Source organism: Pseudophryne corroboree, chromosome 6 (genome assembly GCF_028390025.1).
Source record: "Pseudophryne corroboree isolate aPseCor3 chromosome 6, aPseCor3.hap2, whole genome shotgun sequence".
Taxonomy (NCBI): domain Eukaryota; kingdom Metazoa; phylum Chordata; class Amphibia; order Anura; family Myobatrachidae; genus Pseudophryne; species Pseudophryne corroboree.
The window spans coordinates 224,149,057-224,160,070 of NC_086449.1; the positions used below are offsets into that span (position 1 = coordinate 224,149,057).

At 43.3% G+C, this 11,014-nt stretch overlaps 1 long non-coding RNA gene across 2 annotated transcripts; it reads right to left on the reverse strand.

Annotated features, from left to right (window-relative positions):
* Positions 1-1,908: 1,908 nt before the first annotated feature.
* LOC134935147 (uncharacterized) lies at positions 1,909-8,676 on the reverse strand. 2 transcript variants are annotated; one of them, XR_010179937.1, is made up of 4 exons: positions 7,602-8,676; positions 7,457-7,520; positions 7,265-7,383; positions 1,909-2,007 (listed from the first exon to the last, which is right to left on the reverse strand). It is a non-coding gene; the product is annotated as an uncharacterized LOC134935147 (long non-coding RNA). The 2 variants fall into 2 exon arrangements; XR_010179936.1 differs by lacking the exon at positions 1,909-2,007 and adding an exon at positions 6,781-7,036.
* Between the last annotated feature and the right edge of the window lie 2,338 nt (positions 8,677-11,014).

Below are 11,014 nucleotides of genomic sequence, written 5' to 3' on the forward strand. Positions count from 1 at the left end.
AAGTATTGCCGCTGTGTTATACTTTTGCACTTCTGCGATGGGGCAGGGACTAACATGCAGGGTGGGCTAGCCCTGTGCTGGGCATCCCCCCGCATGTTTGTGTTCCTGATCGTAGCTGTGCTAAATTTAGCACAGCTATGATCAAGTCGGAATCACCCCCTTAGTCACTTGTGTGTCGTCTTTTTATAACGTTCTGGATAATGGGTTTTCAAATCCCATATGTATATGTTTTACTAGAGATCTCCCTCTCATACCCATCCTCCTCAGTGGCAGAAGTACAAACTCTTATCACTGTGTATACACATTGTTCTCATATAGGGACAACACATAGCCTGCCATGGGCAAACAACATACACTTTATTTTCAAATCATTTGTATTGTTTTACTCCACTGTTTTGCAGATTACTGACCTTTCATAAGTAATTAAATTTTCAATGGTAAATATATTTTCTCACCACAATTATACTTTTATCAATGATTTTACAGTCTTGCAAGAGATTCTGGGATATTATTTGATCCTGACTACATTACCAACAAAGAACAGATCATGGAGAGTTCAGAGACAAATTTGCCTCTCAAATTGACCATCAAGTCCCTTGTGAACAGGAACCCCAGATGCTTTCCATCTGCTGTGTCTTTCCAGTAGTCATGTACTTGAATGGATATTTTCTGTATAATGCAGCATCATTTTAATATGACTGCTCTGACATTAAAGTTTATATAACATTCATATTAAACTTTTATGGGATTCAAATGCAATAGCTGTTGTTGTTTTGTGGTTTTTAAAATGTTTAGATGTAAATATTAATAACTCCATGTGGGATCATTGAAAATCCTATGTCACCAAAGACTTTATCACATATCTTGTTGCTGGTATCCGATTTAATAAAGATTATAAAAGCATTGTATATAGATATATACAGATGTAGCCACGCTACATCGCACCAGGACGTGCACCCCACGCGTGACTAAGCGCGTCCGTTCCTAGCCACACCAGTCTGCATCTTTTGCTACCCCATTCGCTGTGAATGGGGCGTATGCGCATCTAAGAAGTGCACACGTGTTAGATGTGCATGTAGTCATGGCACACTAGGCATGAATGCACCTAGATATGTCCACGATGAGCATGGCTAAATCAATAGACAGACAGACAGACAGACAGACAGACAGACAGACAGACAGACAGATAGATAGATAGATAGACAGACAGATAGATAGATAGATAGATAGATAGATAGATAGATAGATAGATAGATAGATAGATAGATAGATAGCCACTGAAAGCAACAAAACTCAAAAAGGCTGTGGCATTTAAATAATGCTCAAGTGGGATTGTGACATCTACTGTGCCAAAATATATATATATATATATATATATATATATATATATATATATATATATATATATTCCCATATTGACCACCACCAGCCTAAACTATTGGCATAGATAGCGAGATTTATCAGACATGGAGATGTTTTTTTTCCAAAATTCAACTGCTCAGTTTTGTTTAGCCTGTGCACGCTGTAGCCTCAGTTCCTGTCCTTAGCTATCAGGAGTAGATCCCAATGTGGTCCTCTGCTGCTGTACTGTATCCACTTCAACATTGAATGCATTTTGAAACGCTCTACTACATATAATACAAGTGTTGTATTGCATGGTTATATGAGTTACCGTTGCCTCCTATAAATAAGGCGTTTTTGCCCACAGAACTGCCGCTCACCAGATATTTTCATTTTGTGCGCCATGCTATGTACAGTAACTCTAGAGACTACTGTGCATAAAACATACATAAATTGTCAGTTCCTGAGATATTCAATCCACCCCATCTGGATCCATAAATCATTTCATGGTTAGATAATTTCTCTTTCCAATTCTGATGTTTGGCCTGTATAGCAGCTGATCCTCTTGACCATATTTGCATGTTTTTATGCATTAAGTTAGTACTATATGATTGGTGGATTGGATAGTTGCATTCATTGCATTCATGAGCAGGTGTTCAGGTATACCTAATAAAGTTGCAAGGGAATTAGATTTTTTAAGAAAATACGAAACTGTAAATATAATGAAAGCAAAGAAAAACAAAAACAAATGTTGCCTAGTGTGAAGCAGCAGAAATAGCTTATTAGTGTTAAGTATTTTGAGGCTATCATATGTACATAAAATGAAACATTATGTAGCCAGATTGATACATTCGATGTAAAAGAGACATCCAACATACCCATGGATGGATCTCTCCAATGCTACAGACAGTTCCTGTTTTAATAAAACATTCCCTGAGATTTTGTTATTATACTTTGGGATGCAAGTGAACTAAAGAGGTGGCCAGCTGGAGCAGTTGCTAGGCAACATTGTGCCGGCATTTAATACAGGTCTATGTAAAGCTTTCATAAATAGGCTCACTGACAAAACTTTTACATTAAATAAATAAATAAATAAATAAATAGAAATTATAATAAAAATTCAAAACATTATATAACTTACTTTCTTGTAAACATCCAATAAGTAAAGCATACAGTAAAAATATTAGGTACAAATATAACGGAAATACTGTAAAGATTAAAGTCAAATAGTTATACTGAAAAATGAAAGCTTTTATGTAGAATAAAAAGTAACAAAACAAAAAGCACAATAATGGTATTAAGCAAAGAGCATGACTTGGCTATTGTTATGCAGATTTAAATGAGCTGGAGTCACCAATGATTAATGAAAGCACAAGAGAGAATGGGTCAGGCTTCAGGCCTGCTATTTTAAAGCAATTACCGTTTTGTTGTTTTCTTTTTTTCTTTTTTCATTTCAGTATGTTAATGGAACAAAATGAAATGGTTTGTTGTTCTAAACACCATGATGCAGTGAAACCATGTAAACCAGGGCCAACACATGAAAGATGTAAAATATAGCTTTAAGTGTCTGCTCTGCCAGTTGTTAGTATATTGGCAGAAAATATCTGAGCTCAGATTAGAGAGAATAATTTGCTGAAGACAGCGCACAATACCTTCTAATTACATACCACAATTCACTTTTGTCATTTTCATTTCTTTTTGTGAAATACATTTTTGCATTCTGAATTATCTCCTGGGCCAATTTGGTTGGTCTTGTAGTTAATGTAGAGCTTCTGGGCCAAATTCAGATCTGATCGTAGATGCGCTAAATTTAGTACATCTATGATCAGTTTCTCAGACATGCGGGGGGACGGCCAGCACAGGGCTAGGCCCGCCCTGTATGTATGGCCCTACCCCCCGCAAGGGTGCAAAAGCATCTCACAGTGGCGATGCTTGTGCAACCGCTGAATAGCTCCCTGCCAGCACAGCTCGTGCGCTCTGGCAGGCCACTAATCGCCATGTCCCGGATTGCAGAAGCTGCGCGTGACATCACACAGCCGCCGCGGCGTGCCCCCGCAATGGTCTGGTCATGCCTCCATCGTCTGGACCGCTCCCCACCAATGGTGTTCTAATGCCATTGGCTCGTCCCCTCCCGCCCCGTGACCGCCTTTGCCAGTCAGTCAATCGCTGGGGACAGGTATTAATGAGGGAACATGTGAGAAGGGGGTGCAAATGTGAGTGACTGGGAACAAGTATCGGTGAGGGGACACAGGAGAAGGGGATGTGAAAGGCTGGGGATAGCAAAGCAGCACATCTGTGAGATGCAGGGAGGCTGCCAGGCATGCTAGTCACCCGGGAGAAAGAGGCTGCCACCAGTGGGAGAATGAGGTCTTCAGATAGTCAGAAAGCACCACACAGTTACCAGCCAGGCAGGCAGGTCATCACTTCATGTCCTCTGCACAATAACACAGGTGATCCACACCATGTCACCTGCTGGGTTCTAGCTGACCTGCTGCAACACACAATGGGATGTAGGGGGTAATTCAGACCTGATCGAAGGGTGCGTTTTTTGTATCCCTGTGATCAGGTAGTCGCCGCCTACAGAGGGAGGGGAAATTCGCTGCACAGGTGTGCGATCACATGTGCAGGAGCGCTGCACAAACAGAAGTTTGTGCAGTCTCTGCACAGCCATGGACTCACTCAGCCACTGTGATGATCGGGGCCGGAGCTGACATCACGAATCCACTCACAAAATGCCAGGTCCCTCCTGCGTTCTTCCGGACACTCCCTGAAAATGGTCAGTTGACACCTACAAACACACTCTCCCTGTCAATCTTCTTGTGATCAGTATCACCGGTGCGATCGTATTTTTCGCACCATCCCGTCGATTCCCAGCGGGCCCCATCGCTGCGAACTGTTGCGCCTGTGCATTGCGGTGCATAAGCATGCACAGTTCAGACCTGATCGCCTACTATGCAAAAACACACAGTAGCAATCAGGTCTGAATTAGCTCCCTAGTGCAGTTCAGAGGAAGAGAAAGGGAAAAAATGGAGGTGGGGTAATATCCTTTTCACACTTATTATATACATAATACATTTTTACACTCATGCCCATCCCCCCTCCCCTTCTTGACTCGTCATACTCCCATATTACCCCCCTTTTTCTGTCTTCCATCTCTCTCCTTTTCTTCACCTCAATCCATTCTGTCCCTTGTGCTTCCTACTGTTAGCCCCCCTCTCCCCCACCTCATTTCACCTTTTTTCTTCCTGTGAGTTGAGCTGTATCCCATTGAATTCTACAATTTTTTATCTCCCGCCCAGATGTGAGTGCAGCACAACTTCTTTTTGTTAAACTGCTGCGGCATCCGTCACTCTCTGGCTTTTCTTCCTGTGCTACCTGCCTGCTGTTACAAAGATGCATGGCTGGGATCTGGACGATCAGTCCACCTCACAGAGATGCTGCGGACAGACATAGAGGAGCTAGGGGGAAGTGGGCGGAGTATGCAGAGGTGGGCAGCAGCAGCGCTCCCAGGCTAGCTATAATGTATGTAACATGCTAGAAGGTGCCGAGTGCACCCCATCGCGGGCAGCACTGCAGCTAGCGGGCAGTGGGGCTGCTGGGCTCGGGCATGAAGTTACGATGGTGCAGCCCTGTGGGTGCTGCCAGTCAGTACTCCACCCACAGAAATATGCACCCTAGTTACAGCCCTGGTTACAAGGAAGGAAAACAAAGACAGCACCTGGAGACACACATAGGGGGTAATTCTGAGTTGATCGCAGCAGGATTTTTGTTAGCAGTTGGGCAAAACCATGTGCACTGCAGGGTGGGCAGATATAACATGTGCAGAGAGAGTTAGATTTGGGTGTGGTGTGTTCACTCTGCAATCTTAATTGCAGTGTAAAAATAAAGCAGCCAGTATTTACCCTGCACAGAAATAAAATAACCCACCCAAATCTAACACTCTCTGCACATGTTATATCTGCCTCCCCTGCAGTGCACATGGTTTTGCCCAACTGCTAACAAAAATCCTGCTGCGATCAACTCAGAATTACCCCCATAGACCTGTGATAGAATGTGCTTACTCTGTTACCAGTTATTTATGTGTCAGAATAGGCTAAAGCTGACCATAAACTTTAAGATTATCTATCCAAGAAATCAACCAATCAGTTTGCTGATTGGAACAAAAATCTGGTAATGTATGGAAGTAAATGACATGCATTCATTTTCTCCCAAACACAGGAAAACGGACAAGAATAGTCATTCAGACACATTGGTTAAATCCTTTGGAGCTGGTTGGTTGGTATTTTGGGGTGTATGGGGTCTATTTACTAAGCCTTGGAGAGAGGTAATGTACCAACCAACCAGCTCCTGACATTTAACAAATGCAGCCTTTATCTCTTTCTACTTTATCTCTCTCCAAGGCTTAGTACAGAGACCCCCTAAGGCAGGCATGTCCAAACTGCGGCCCTCCAGCTGTTGTGAAACTACATATCCCAGCATGCCCTGACAGAGTTTTGCAGTCAAAGAATGCTAAAGCTGTGTCAAGGCCATACTTGCCTACCTGACCCCCTCCATGAGGGAGAAAATGCTCTATTCCTGGACTTTCCTGGTAATGTATGATTGCCATCAACTGTGGTGAGCTAGTTAATTGATAAGAAAGGTGTTTCACCACAGGTGCTGGCAATCATACATTACCAGGAAAGTCCAGGAACAGAGTATTTTCTCCCTCATGGAGAGGGTCAGGTAGGCAAGTATGGTCAAGGCATGCTGGGAGGTGTAGTTTCTCAACAGCTGGAGGGCCGCAGTTTGGACATGCCTGCCCTTAGGGGCATATTTACTAAAGTGCGGGTTTACAGAAGTGGAGATGTTGCCCATAGCAACCAATCAGATTCTACTTATCATATACAGTATCTAGCACCTTCTAGACCACAGGTTTTCAAACTTGGTCCTCAGGACCAGAGCCAGATTAAGAGGGGGGTCTCGGGGATAAGTACCCCGGGCCCCCTTTTTTAAAAGGGCCCCCCGCCGCCGCCGCCATTGATCGGATCTCTGGTCCGATCAGCGGTATTGCACTGCGCTCCCGCTCACCGCTCACAGAAGCCGGCGCGGCGGCGGCGTCACACGCAGGACAGCTAATCGGTTGCTGTCCCTGGCGGCTCCCGGGAGGCTCCCCACTGCAGTCTGCAGTGCAACGAAAGGCTGGTACAGGGAGATAGAGGGAAGGACAGCTGAGCGACGGCTCAGCTGTCCAATTATCTGGGGAGCAGCAGCGCGGCTCAGTCATTGGCTGGGCGTGCAGGCTGTAGTGAAGAAGGAGCACACATCGCATGGAGGCAGCCAGCACCCAGCCAGCTCTCCTATACAGTTGTACTGTATATTATCTGTGCAGCCTACCAGGAGCAAATTTCTCAAAAACGTAAGGCTGGCTGTATTATTATGTACAGGGTTTATATATATATATATATATATATATAGTCTTGGAAGATCCTGCACTCTCATCAAAAGTAATAACGACGGCGGGTGCTCCTAATGACCAGAGAGGCCACCAATATACCACAACAACCACCTAGGTGGAAGGTGCACTCACGCCCAGAAATTAGTCTCTGAAGTCACTTGTAAATTCAGTATATTTTTATTCGGGTTCACTGTTGATGCCGTATTTCATCGACGTTTCGGTCCTTATGCGGACCTTTATCAAGATTGGCACTTAAATCACCTATACAATCAGAAACAGTTACAATTAATATGTATAAGAACCCAGATTTATTCAACACCAACACCACCAGTGCCTCCCAGGCCCTGAAGACTGTCACAAAAACCAGAAAACGTATTAAAAAGCTGTTTTTTTATATATGTAAAAAAGAGATACTTGGAAATAATCCACGTGTGATGAAAGAGACACCTCCACCATTAGGACTATCTGTTTAGATAGGCAAATGATTACCTGGACGGCAAGCCAGATCACTCAGATGTGTGGAATGGCCTTCAAAGTTGGCAACATGCCTGATCACATAATGAAGTTAAAAAGCCTATAACGTAGGGGAAGCTGCAAGGCGTAGTCACCTATTAGATAAATAACAGAGTAACTACACCATAAGAAAATACACTAACAACGTCATTTTGGAAAAGATCATACCTAGTTACATGTAGAAATAGCTCATGGCAGCTTGTGGGCTCTGTACATGTGTCAGACACTCAGTCTGTAAGGAGGCACAACAGGAAAAAATAATCACCAACCGTAATCATGTGTCAGAAGGGAGCTGCAGGAGAACCATACTCACTGCTCAAGTGTCCAGAGCCAAATGGAAGCTGCATAAAGTTCAGCCTCAGCTGAGCACTATTTAAGGATCAACCACAGGAAGTGCCAATTAAGGAGATTAGTATAAACCCAGTCTCTCATTAACTGATCACCTCTCAGATAACTAACTCAGACCAACTGGGAAAAACGTTACAGGGTTCACAGGACAGGCAGTGGCTATCGCTAACGCACGGCTACTTAAATGAGTGTATTTTAACGATTTGGAAGGGCAACTGCCGGAGACGCGTCTTTTGCGTTCCACCGACCGGAACACCATGCGTTCCATTCCGCGGAAGTGGCGCTGGCCGGAAGTCTCTGCGTTCCACTCGCGGAAAGAACCGTAATTAGGCTTATCCACTGGCTAATGTTTAAAGGAGGTGTACAACCTAGAGGGGGGTGTTCTCAGAGAATGAACACTCCCCCAGGTGGAATCATCAATGTACAGGTTCACTCATAGCTCACAGGGACTCGGAGGTATACCGGAGGTCTCCTCACGTATAATCCTGGATTAACCTATGTGTAGCCTGTCAATCACCACAGAAGAAAAAGAGTGCAAATGTAAATAATGATCCATAATATGAAATGTCAAAAAATTTCAAAAATGACATAAGAGGGCACCAGATCAAATGACCACAACTCACCCTACGCATACAAACTAACATATATCTGATCAACAAAGGCAAATTGAATACTGATGTGAGTGTAATATCTTTATAGTAATACATTGGTATAATGTAGTAAAAGATTTTAAATAATAAAAGGGAATAGTGGGTGGTGTGGTCATTGAAATTGGTGGACCCTCGTGACTAGTATAGGACCTGGGAAGGCTCCGGGAAACAACAGAAAAATATATATAAAAAAAACATAAGCAAGGACGTATAAATAACTGTCCTTACTTTCTTAATCTATATACATAAAAAGAACATACAAAAATGAAAAAAATAAAACATAGAACATATAAAACATATAAAACACAAATCGAAACCCAGCCTGTATGTGCTGATTGTATCACAGTGCCCTATGTCCCTGAAACATACAAAGTGTGTTCCAAGGTATCCAATCAACTATGGCAAAATAAAATTCTAAAGAAAAATATTAAGGGGGTTGGCCTCATTGAGGCCCTTTGGTGACACTGTATTGAGTTTGTGTATCCAAAAGCTTTCCTTCTGTTTAAGTAACAAGGTGCGATCGCCTCCACTAACAGGTGGCGGCACCCAGTCAATCAGCTGACACTTCAGGGCAGATACTTGATGTCTAACTGACAAAAAGTGCCGTGCTACCGGTTTGTCAGAAAAGCCCACATTGAGGGCCGTGTGTATGGATGACCGATGGTTTGCCATCCTGTCGCGAAAGGGACGCGCGGTTAGTCCGACATAACATAACCCACATGGGCACTTTAGAAGGTAGACGACATGATCCAGTCGACAGTGGAGATGATATCTGATAAAGATTTTTTTCCCTGTGTGTGGGTGATACAAAAAAGGACCAGTGATCATAGATCTGCACGTTGTGCATCCCCCGCAGGAAAAACTGCCAGGTTTGGCTTGCATAAGCTGGATTTGAGATGTGTTCTGTTCAGGGAAAATCGTGGGTCTCATTAGTAATTGCTTTAGGTTGGCCCCTCGTTTGTATGCAACCATAGGAGCAGGTGTTTTAAGAAAAGGCAAACTGTTGTCGGTGGCTATTATTGGCCAATGTTTCCGTAGGGCCTTTCTGGTTGCACTTGTGGAACCATCATACTGAGTGGAACAAATCATCCGATTGTTACGAATGGGGTTTTTAACCTGTTGTCCATGAAAAATGCTGTTCGCTTTATTGAGACAGCGAGTAAGTACACTGCTAGTGTACCCTCGCTCCAGAAAGCGAGAGGTGATCTCGTTACATTGTTGATCTTTGAGTGCTGCGTTGGAATTGATCCTCATGGCTCTGAGGTACTGGGATATGGGCAATCCTTCTTTGAGGGCTGGGGGATGATGGCTGCTAGCATGCAAGGTCAGATTGCGGTCAGTGGGTTTACGGTACAACGAGGTGTCCAGTCGGTCACCATTTCTGGTGATACTGACATCCAGGAAAGTGATGTTAGTGGCCGATACTGTGTATGTGTACTTGATAGGATTATCCAAAGCATTCAATTGGTTCACCATGTCAAGAAACTCAGACTCGGTGCCCTCCCACAGCAAGAAGACGTCATCAATGTACCGTTTAAAGAAGGCAATCTTGTGCCCATACCTAGGTAACAGGTACGTATGTTCATAGTGCGCCATGAACAGATTAGCGTAGGCGGGGGCCAAATTCGACCCCATCGCGGTTCCGGCGATTTGAAGAAAATAATCATTTTTATACATAATAATAATACATCATTTTTTTACATATATAAAAAAACAGCTTTTTAATACGTTTTCTGGTTTTTGTGACAGTCTTCAGGGCCTGGGAGGCACTGGTGGTGTTGGTGTTGAATAAATCTGGGTTCTTATACATATTAATTGTAACTGTTTCTGATTGTATAGGTGATTTAAGTGCCAATCTTGATAAAGGTCCGCATAAGGACCGAAACGTCGATGAAATACGGCATCAACAGTGAACCCGAATAAAAATATACTGAATTTACAAGTGACTTCAGAGACTAATTTCTGGGCGTGAGTGCACCTTCCACCTAGGTGGTTGTTGTGGTATATATATATATATATATATATATAGATAGATATATAGATATATATATATATATATATATTTATTTTTCTGTATATATATATATATATGAAGAAAACAGCGGCAGTCTGATGGTTTTGTTCAAATACTTCAATGTTTTCATTTTTTTGTACCACTGTTTTCTTCCTGTTGAACTAATTACAGAAGGCACCACTGACATTTGCTCCTTTATTGGAGTGCCAGGCCATCTATTCCTATGTATGTACTATATATATATATTACTAGCATCACCTCCCAAATGGCTTCATTAGTCCTGTTTGTATTCATCATATGGCAAGCATATTAAGGGCCTTTAGCAATCCTTTTCCTAGCATGCTGACCACCGCCTCCCCCCTTTATGAAGCAAAAATTGCGATCGCTTCGCAATTTCTGCTTCATTGTAGAAATTAGTGAAGCCTCCTGCCAGCGCAGCTGCCATGATTACGCCCCTGACATGCCCTCCTGCCCCCGCACGGCTCCATCTCCTCCCTGGAAACTAAATTTTAGGGCCCCCCTGTCTTATGTACCCCAGGCCCCCCGAAGCCTTAATCCAGCTCTGCTCAGGACCCCACACAGTGCATGTGTTGCAGGTAACCCAGCAGGTGCACAGGTGTATTAATTACTCACTGACACATTTTAAAAGGTCCACAGGTGGAGCTAATTATTTCACTTGCGATTCTGTGAGGAGACCTGCAAAACATGCACTGG